Source organism: Lathyrus oleraceus, chromosome 5 (genome assembly GCF_024323335.1).
Source record: "Lathyrus oleraceus cultivar Zhongwan6 chromosome 5, CAAS_Psat_ZW6_1.0, whole genome shotgun sequence".
NCBI lineage: Eukaryota > Viridiplantae > Streptophyta > Magnoliopsida > Fabales > Fabaceae > Lathyrus > Lathyrus oleraceus.
The window spans coordinates 11,840,466-11,851,157 of NC_066583.1; the positions used below are offsets into that span (position 1 = coordinate 11,840,466).

A 10,692-nucleotide genomic window follows, 5' to 3' on the forward strand; every position below is an offset into this window, starting at 1 on the left:
AAGATCGTCTAAACCAAAGATCCGGGAAATGATCGGTCATCAGAGTCAACAGCCCAAAAGAGATAACCCAACCAAAGTGGAGAACCCCACTGGAAGAGCACTTCTCAGATGAACCTCGTCCGACTTGTGGTATGTCACGTCGCAACAATATGCCCAACCGACACATGAGCGACATGAGACCACGCTAATCCTAGGTGTACACTCGGGCCTGGGTTTTAGCCCCACTCAGAACACCCACCCCACACAACAAAACCACCTGCAGAGGACAGCAACAACATGATAGTATGATGCATGCAAACATTTAATGCAAGTATATAAACAATGGTTAGTATAATAAATGCAATAAATAAACAATACAAGCAACCAAACCTATACTAAAGCGCTAGGAGAGACTCGCTTAGGGACCATGGACCAGCATAGGTCAACATGCTCAAATCCCCAGCAGAGTCGCCAGCTGTCGCATCCTGCGAAAAATCAACCGGCGAGCCTAAAAATAAAAACACACAGAGCCGCCACTAAACGTTATTTATCCCAAGATAGGGAAAGGAAACGCTCAGAGAAACCTGGAAAGACATGGTCTCGCGACCAGAGAGAAAAGGTTCGGGAGTCGGTTACGCGAGGGGAAGGTATTAGCACCCCTCACGTCCGTCGTACTCGACGGGATCCACGCTCTAGAAAGATAAGGTTGCTATAAACATACATCACACACACACGCTACCGGATCACACAGGTGGGGTTAAGAAGAAGGGGCTCGGTAAGGTATCGCACCTTATGCCTACATATCTTGTCTGGAACAAGAATCAGAGCCACTGTAGTTCGGCTTACGCCCGCCGAACAACACAAAACAACAAAAACAAACAAGGGTGGCAAACATGGAGCCCGACAACCACTGGATGGAATTACGTCGGCATCCGAACCAAAACACACTCAAAAGGGCAAACATGGAGCTCGACAGCCAATCCTGGGCTTACGTCGGCATCCGAACCCAAACATACATAATCAGATAACAAGTAAACACACGCAAAAAAGAAAAAGGTTGCCCGGAGTGGTCTCGCACGACCACCTGCCTACATACCTCGTCTGGCACGAGGATCAGGGCGATGTAGTTCCCCTGAAAGGGACTAAATTGCTAACCAGAAACCGGGGAAAGATACACAACTAGGGAGCTGAGACTCGAGCCTAATGTTGTCATGCATCGTTAACCCTAAGTTCGGTTTTCTATCCTACTTGCATAAGCAAACTAACCTAACCAGGAAAGAAGCTAGCACACAAGCATACAATCATATATCAACATTAAATGAGAACAGACATCTCAAACAAACATGTCAATCAAATAATCACAAAACACCCACTATAACCAAACAAGAGGCTCAATCAACGGGGTTTGACCGCCGAAGCGAGTCGTCTGTACAGGCTGGTTTTGCTCTTAACCTTGCCATTACGAGGCTAAGGTGAAGCAGATGAAGAGGTGAAGTGAGGATCAGACCTCACAGCTCATATCCCTAACCAGGGGGAGCTGACAAATGAGCATGGGTCCAGAATGGGGGAACCCTTCTATACTCGATGACTCTGACTCAATGTGCACTGCACAGGATCTTGGGCTTTTGATCTCAATGCTACAACCATGTAATGGGAGCAAGGAGAAGACTCACTGAATAGTGGGGGACAGGTTGCTTGTCCCTACCTTCCACCAATTGCCTTACTTGAAGGACTTTTCCTGCTTGGGCTTAAAAATAAACAAACACAATCATTGCCTCTTAAGGAGGACTTCAGACATTTATTTGCCCGGCCCGGTAGCAGCCGGGTCTCCAGACTACATGAAGTCAAGAAGACCTACCTCAATGCAAGTTGCTTAAGCAACGCAAAGCAAAAGTTCGCAAGAAATTGAGCAACTAAAGGTACCTGTACAAAAGTCAAACAGAATCAGCATCTACTTTCACAAACAGACAACAATATAATGATCAATTAACCAAGTACAATTATACACATAATGAGGTGCATAGCACAAGGCTCACATGAACCAACATCCTACAAAACAAATACATTAGTCATATGTGTCAAGTAACACAATCCATAATGTGGAGCAAATCTCCTTAATCATTATCTTTAACCTGAAAAGGTACAATCACACTCAAAGGTAAGTACTATGACCACTAGGACTAGCCTAGGGTCAAAAAGATGGAAAAATCCTAAAACAGCAGCCAATTCATGATGAAAACCAAGTAATATCAAATACAAAGGGATCCCAATTGGTCCCATATTCAAACTATGTTCCTATTTTAAATTATGCAACCTAGAAGGCAAATGAAGCAATGTTGAGTCTCATACAAACAACCAGCAAGATCATATCCAACCACATGTCAAAAAGGATCCAAAAAATCCACAAAAATTCTATCCTAACCAGAAGGCATTCAACAAGCCACATATTAAATTTCAAATCATTTGGACTAGTAGATCAATGGGAATTAATTAAACATGGTACAGCATGCAAAAACTACATCAAATGAAGTCCAAATTATGCACCAACTTCAATTAGATGGTAAACAGCAATGGTGCATCATAAATCAGTAGGACCAAAGCCAAAAGCTACATTAATGTGTCAGGAATTATGCTATCAATTTTCATGTCCATTGGATTAATTATGAGGATATGGTAACATAAATGCTAAAGGTTATACCTATGGAACTCTAATATGCTAGGCAGCAAGAAAAAATATGAATCAAATCGAAAATGGATTGTAAAAATCCACAAAAATTATCAGTGATAGCTAACATGTTAAACAAGCTTCACGCAAAAAATTAGGGCCATTGGCCAATGGGAAGCATGGTAATCAATTTGGTGAATTCAGCATACCAAACTATGTCACATATATACATGTCCAACTTCAATAATTCATATATAATAGACCATAGGCTAAAAAATTCCCAAACCTATGTCAAAAAATCCAGAAGGATGTCTAGAAGCCATGTTTCAATTTTCAATTAATTTGGATGGAGTATGTGGATTGTAGAATTAAAATGGTAATGTGTATGAAAATATGTACATGAAAAGGACCTCTATGTCAATTCTAAAAATTCCCAAGCACCTATATATTTTTTTATTTTTTATAAAATAGTAGAGAAAGAAACAAAACTAACAAAAAAATTGTTATATTCTTTTGATTATTTTTGAGCCATTTATGAATTTTTTAAGATTTTAAATAATTATTTAATGATTATTTCGAATTAATATGATTTATTTGGATTTTATTGAATTAATTAACGAAGCAGTGAGTTAGGGCCAAAACGGCGCCGTTGCAGTAAGTTAGAATGGATGGCTGAGATCACGCCTGGGCGCAAAAACACAAGATCGAAAGGCAACTGGAAACGAAGCGGATCAAAGCGAAGCATTTTCCAGAAATTGATGAAGTTCATCACTGTTCTTGAAGTTCTTCATCGCGAACGCAGGTTTTGCGCGAATCTTGATGGAAATCGATGAGAAGCACATCGTTGGAACCGGCTTTGAACCGCGATCACGAATATGGGATCGAATATGTTCAGAAATTCAAGAGGAGGACGAATCGATGGAAAAAGCGATCGCGACGAAAACCTAAATTTCACAATAATTCATACAATTTCCAGCAATTCTACAATCCAATACTTGATATACAATCTATACACATCAATCTACGATATACCTAGCTCAATTTAATCTATCTGTGAAGTTTGATTCCCAACCTTTTCTTGATGACAGTTGCGATGCCGTTGCGATTTCCAGCTCCGGTGATGCGAAACAGATGAAGGAGTCGGTGTTGGAAGGTGCGTAGAATGATTCTAGGAGCTCGAAGATGCTTAGATGATCAAGAATCAACAACTGTCATGGACGTTCAAGGCTTCGTAACAGTTGGAATCGGTTGCGGTTTTGCTCCAGCTTTCATCAACAGAGGCTCAACAGTACCTGCAATTTTTCAATCCACAGAGAAATTTCCAAAGAACTTGATAGGATTTGTCAAAATGAGCAAAAGGATTTGTGGAAAATTTTGAGAAAAAGAGAGAATGTGAGAGTGTGATTTTTTCAGTTATGATTTTCTGTTTGAGTTGAAAAATGATTGTGAGAACCAAGTTGAGAATTGTGAGAGAGTGATTATGCCGAGAGAGATGGTGAGAGTGAGTGTGGAGAAATTGTGCAGAAAAATGATTTTCTGTTAGAGTTGAAAATTGTGAGATTGTGATTAGATTAGGGTGATTGGCCGAAAAAGCCCTTCCAAATGTGATTATGCAGTTGTAGTTAGAGTCTATTTCTGTTGGGAATTAATTATATATCATCTCTTAATCCCAGTCTAAACATAATTAAGCAAATGAATTAAATGGAAAAAATGGTTTATGGTGAAGTTTGGATTCGAGCTCTTCAATGCCTTGAAGCATGACAGCATAAAATGGATATTGAAAACCAGCTCAAAATAGCATTTGGAAGCTGTTGGTATAAGCCTTGTTCCCAAATTCTCAATATTTCCAAAAATGACCATTTTGCCCTTCCTTCCAAATAGTTCACTTCAAAAATGGCATTTTGCATTGAGCCCTTTCCAAAAAATCCAAATATGCAACTTTGAAGTACACATTAAATGGAGTTTGTGCATATAAAGAACTTGCATTTTGGATAAACCATGTGGTAGTTATGCCCTCCCGATTACGGGTATTTCTGAAATTCACTGAGCCATATCTTGCAAACCGTACATTGGATTTTCAAGTTCTTGGACTTTTTGGAAAGGTGAGAACAAGATCTACATCTGTCATGTTGAACAATTTTTCATTTGAAGCTTCCTTGGACTTCTGTTTTTGAGGTCAAAAACTTTCCACTTTTGGAAACTTCAGTTACAAGTCACTTGCTATTTTTGGCAGTGTTTGTCCTGACCTGATTTTCTTCAATTTTAAGCTTTGAGATGTCATTTAACACTTGTTCCAACATGAATGCAGTGTGTCTAACTCATTTCCACCTCCAAATTCACCAGATCATGTACAGTTGACCACAGTTGACTTTTCAACTGACAGATGAATCAGGCAATGCACAGATCAATTTGAACCCCAATCTCCAACTGAAATGGCTCAAGGGTGAAACCCTAGCCTCAATAATCACCATATAATCACAAAATGATCCTCATCTTCTTCAGAAACCTCATCTCCTGATCCAGCCCTGATTGGCCCAATGCAACTGATTAGGGTTGACCAGTGGTCAAAACCCTAATCTCAAGGAATCTTCTTCAATCTTCTGATGACATCCAACCATGATGATGATGTATCAATTCAATCAATATGAAGACCGATACCCTTGAGAATCATGAAACCCTAATTCACGGCCCAATCCTCAGATGGCCATGATCAGTCAGTAACCTAGGCTTGCACTTTTGACTTCCTCATCTTCTGATCAAGACTTGGGAGAATGGCTTGCATAATGTAACCACATGATATGCAACATGAACTGCCTAATGTCCTAAAATGCAATGCAAATATGTTAATGCTAGTCCCAAGAGAGGAGGGCAAATTTTGAGGTGTTACACCAATAGTGGAGCATATCTTGTCATTGGTAGCTTGTGGTAGTACACCATCTTCCAATCAATTCTTTTCCGTGTAAGGTATTAAACCTTGGGACATCCTTTTCCTTGTAAGGTATTAAACCTTGGCACATTCTTTGCCTTGTGAGGTGTTAAACCTTGGCTCTTCGATTTTGATCTTCTCCTTGAGAGTCATGGACTCTGGCATATCTGTCTCTTTTGCCTTGTGAGGTGTTAAACATTGGCTATTCGATTTTTTGATCTTTTCCTTGAGAGTAATGGACTCTGGCGTATGTCTCTTTTTGCCTTGAGAGGTGTTTAACCTTGGCTATTCAATTCAGATCTTTTCCCTGAGAGTCATGGACTCTAGCACTTAATTCTATTCACACTGTAGGTGATAAACCTTGGCAATTCAATTCCTTGACATCATCAAGTTTTAAACTCTTGTATTGATACCTCACCTTGAAGGTCAGGAACCTTGGCACTCCTTTTCATCATTGACGGGTATTGAACCCTGAAAAATCAATCTCGTTCCCTTTTGTTTCAACCGTAGTAGGCTGAACTATGATTGCTCTGATTTTCTCATTGCACTATGAGATTACGTAGGCACGAGGGTTAGAATCCTCCGCGAGCATACTTATTATTATTCCTGCCTTAGGGCATTCATTCCATTCATTTCCAGGATACATTCATATTCTACCTTCATTCACTTCACATGATATACCAGGTATCTTTAAGCCAAATACACTACCTCTCTATGCTCCATCTTGCGTCACCCCGTGAACCAAGAGATGTTTGGACTATTCCCGAACACTTATTTCTTCTTATTTTCGGCATTACCCTATAGCGGCAGTCCTACTAGCCCACGTACTTGAAAAAGCCACCTTACTTTTGGGTTCACGTTGTCACCCCTTGTTGGAGTTCAAACATAATAATTCTTTGGTTCAGACCATACTTTGATCACAATCCTTTTCACCTCCTACCACTAGTTTTGTGAACTACGGAGCTCTGAGTTCCTAATTGCACTATGAGGATACATAGGCATGAGGGCCTCAATCCTCACCGAGCACTTTATCTATTTTCTCTCTTTCCCTCCATTCTTTTGCGAGTAATTTTTAAATATCACACCCATTAGAGCGAGAATAATCAAAATTGTTCCCATGGAGTACCATGGATGTTTGGGGTGCTAATACCTTTCCCTTGCATAACCGACTTCCTTACCCAACATATCTCTTTCCCCCGGGTTTTATCGATGTTTTACCTTTTCTTCGGGAATAAATAAAGTTCGATGGAGACTCTGTTGTATGTTCAAGCGTGCGATACATTCGGGTATATTTCCACTAGCTTCAGGCACGAAAAGAGTTTTCCAAAGTCCACCACCTCATGGGGCAAAGAAAGATTGTCAAGGCTGCTAAGGTCCACTACCTCCCAATGCAAAAAATAATGAATTGCCTAGGTCCATAACCCAACAAGGCAAAAGGAATACCAAGGTCTATTACCTCATAGGCAGAGAAAGATTTGAATGAAAGAGGCCGTACAACCATAATGTGCCACTAGCAAAAGTGCTTCACATAAATCGAATTATGCTAAATTCTATGAATAGAGGTGAATACGATGAGCAACTGGGTCATTCGTCCCGTACCCAAAGATATTCATAGTGAGAATATGAATTCTCCACTCTCATTCCTTCTATATTTCTTAAGGCTCGTGCCACACACTCTGAATTATGATCGATAAATGTTTATACATTTGTTGTGATTGAGAAGTAGTCCATTTTGCTAGTTATACTCGATTGATGTTTGACTTGAATTCTTGATCTTGCATTTGAACCTTGAGGTGTTCAGCTCCTAAGATTCATCATATCTAAAATATCTTGAGCACAGTGAACTTACCATATCAAGTGATCTATGGTCTTTTGATCTCTTGAATAGGCTTGGGGCTTATAACACAATATAAAGGATTTGGTGATCAAAGTTATCTTTGGTCAACACTAATCAATAGGATTGAAATGATAGTTGAACTATGTACAATAATCTACCTATTGAATCAATCAACTAAATAAATTAGACAATTCTAATTATAGCCTTAAACTAAAGGAACATGGGTTAAAATCAAGATTCTAAGCCCTAAGGGCAAAATGGTCATTGTGCCCAAATTATTGATATCGAATTAATTTATAATCATGCAAAAATTAATTAAAATCATAAAAAAAATCTAATTAATTCTAATCTCCTAAAAGAAATTCTAATTCTAAAAATCTAATTATAATCTAATACCTAAATAAACTAATATTCTAAAAACTATTATTTTACTTAAACTAACAACTTATTAAACTAAACGTTTCTAAAAAATTTAATTGAACTAAAATTCTAAAAATCTACTAAGCTAATTAATCTAATCAAAGCCTAATCTTCTCATTAATCTAATTAATATCTAATCCTTAATATTTTTTAATTAGCCAAATATTCAGGAAAAATGCCAAGAAAACATGCCAAAAAAAGAAAGTTGAAAATGGGCCTTGGTGGATGGGATGCAAGCCCGGATGGGAGTACCAACATAAAAAATCGGTTGGGCCTGGTATTAGGGCCCAACATAATCCATCTAATAGAAAACTCAAGGAAGTGGAGGGGTGCAGAACGTATATCGGGGTGTTGGAAGCAAGTTTGGGCCTTAGGCCCAAACGTAGCAAAGCCCCAACGATCAAACGAATGCTCAGAGGTCCACAAACCGTGATGCATAACACCTTTTCCATCTTGCAGCATCGTCTTCCTCCTCGCAAAGCTCAACTGGATCGGAGATGCGCTCGAAGGGAAGCAACTGGATTGCAGAGCGACTCGTGAAGGTTTAGAGAGAAGTGTTCTTGAAACTGAATTGCGATTGAGGAGAGTGAGAGTTTGAGAACTTGTGAAGCTTCCTCGAATGAAGAAAAAAGGTATGTATTTATAACTTTCCGATTCTTCAAATTCAGTTAGAAATGTGAGTGAAATTCAATGCCAAATGAAAAGTTAGTTATCAAATTCAACTTGAATTGGTGTTAATCTAATAATTAGTTAAATGTTGGTTAGAGATGAATTTAAATTGGTTAATTGAAATGTGATGGGTTCCGTTAGTTTTCGGTTAATTAGTGTTGATATTGTGAATTGTTAAATGTGTTTACATTGCAGTTTGGAATACTTAACAGGTTATTAGATGGCTGTTAGAGGAAACTACTTGAGGTTGTTAAATATGTTAATAACTTGAAGTAGAGTTAGTGTTAACAGGCTGCTAAGATTAAGTTCAAAAAATTTTCATGACTTGCAGTAAGTTGGTTAGTTCAGTCATGTTTATTAGTTTAATTAGGCGAAACAGTTAGGTTCAATTGACATGGTTAGTTAATTATAGAACTGACACTAACCAATTGTAAGTTTGTTTAAAGGTTATAATTCTTTTTAGACATTGTGAGTTTGTGAAATAATTAGGAATCATGGAATTGTATGATGCTTAAAGAAATTCTACTGTCAGTATTTGCGGGTGAATTATTTAATTGAGTTTTTACTATTTATCATTTAAACTGCTGGTAATGTTAACTTGGTTAGGAAGTGAAGTCTAATACTGAACCCGCTCGGTCTAGCCAATGGAAAACTTGTTCTGCTAACTGAAATTAATTGTGGTTATTCAAAAGAGCTAGTATAGGTTAATTACATTATTCTGAAATCACTGGAATTGATTGAATGTGTTGGCGATGGATTGTTAAATGTTAATTGTCAATTTGAATCAGTTTAGTCATGGTCTGTTTGATGTAGTTGTGAAATGGATGCTAGTGACACTTGTGAATTAGTTATGATAGTCGTTTTACTACAGATTGCATTATGGAAAGGCTTGGTTGAATGTAATTTCATGTTGCGCGTTTGGATTTGTTACACTCGAATCGAGATATGCTTACTAGAAGTTAAGACTTAGCTTAATTCTGCAATCAGTTCTGCAATGGTCCCTGAATTGGTGAAGTCAGTATATGGTTATTGTGAATTGATTTTCTTTTGCAAGGGTGATGCATCAGTTATATTGTGGAAAATGCAGGGTGCTGAATTCTTTTGCTATGCAGGTGAAAGTGAAGTTGTTGTCATGCCTTCCACATTATTTGGAATTTCTTTAGAAACAAATTTGGGAATTTTGGATTAAGATTATAGGATTTGTTGATTTGGTTGTAAAAATGTGATGAAATTAATGTATTGAACATAACATTATTGAATGAATGTTATGAATGGAATTTGAATGGATTATGCATAGAATTGAATGTAATAAAAATGGAAAATTAATTGAATGTTAAAAAGTTTTGAATGACAAGTTTATTGGATTGAATTGGTTGAAAAATTTAAATGGGAATTTCATTGTTTATGGCTAAATGCCATGAATTCATTATAGATGGAATGTTATAAGTGTTAGAAGTAGTATTTAACAAAAAGTTAGCTTAAAATGGTTTTTGTAAAGGTTGGGTAGAGATGGATCTAAATTTAAAAGGTTATGAAAATATGGATGTAATGAAAATGTTAGTGGAGATTAATGGAATTTAAAGGTTCTTTGAAAGGGGTTTAAATTTTCACTACGAATGGTTTCGGAATGTTAAGGTTTCAAAAGTTAACTTGTATTTTATCATGGCATGGACATAATGGGTGAAGAAAGGTGTTATTTGAGAATTGCCCTATCGTGTTGACTTTGGTCAACTGTTGAACAAAAATTCAATATTTTACTAATAGCCAAAATTACCAAAAATGTTAAAATTGTAAATATGTTTATGGAAATGTAAATTGCAATATAAATGGGATTGAAATCTATGTGTATACTATGAATAAATCAATTAAAGTGTGCTAATGGAAATTGAAAGGTTATGGATCGGATGGAGCCATGAATGACATAAGTACATGAATGCAACAATGTCAGGTACCAAATGAACCAAATTACCATGTGCTAAACAAAACCAAGTGATGAACCAAACCACAAGGGCCAATGCATGAGTTAGGGTTTCTCAAGATCAATAGATAATTTGTTATCCACAAATATCAAGCATACGCCATTATGCAAATCAATGGACCAAACAAAACTAGTGTTACAAGCCATATTATCCAAAGCTTGACAATATACGCAACAATGCTTCAAACAAATGACCCACCAATCATGAGGGTTTCCAT

The 10,692-nt window shown here is 37.5% G+C and overlaps 1 long non-coding RNA gene across 1 annotated transcript; it reads left to right on the top strand.

Moving 5' to 3' along the window:
- The first annotated feature begins 8,179 nt into the window (after window positions 1-8,179).
- Window positions 8,180-9,850, top strand: LOC127086122 (uncharacterized). The gene is made up of 2 exons (XR_007789399.1): window positions 8,180-8,459; window positions 9,368-9,850. It is a non-coding gene; the product is annotated as an uncharacterized LOC127086122 (long non-coding RNA).
- Window positions 9,851-10,692: the final 842 nt, after the last annotated feature.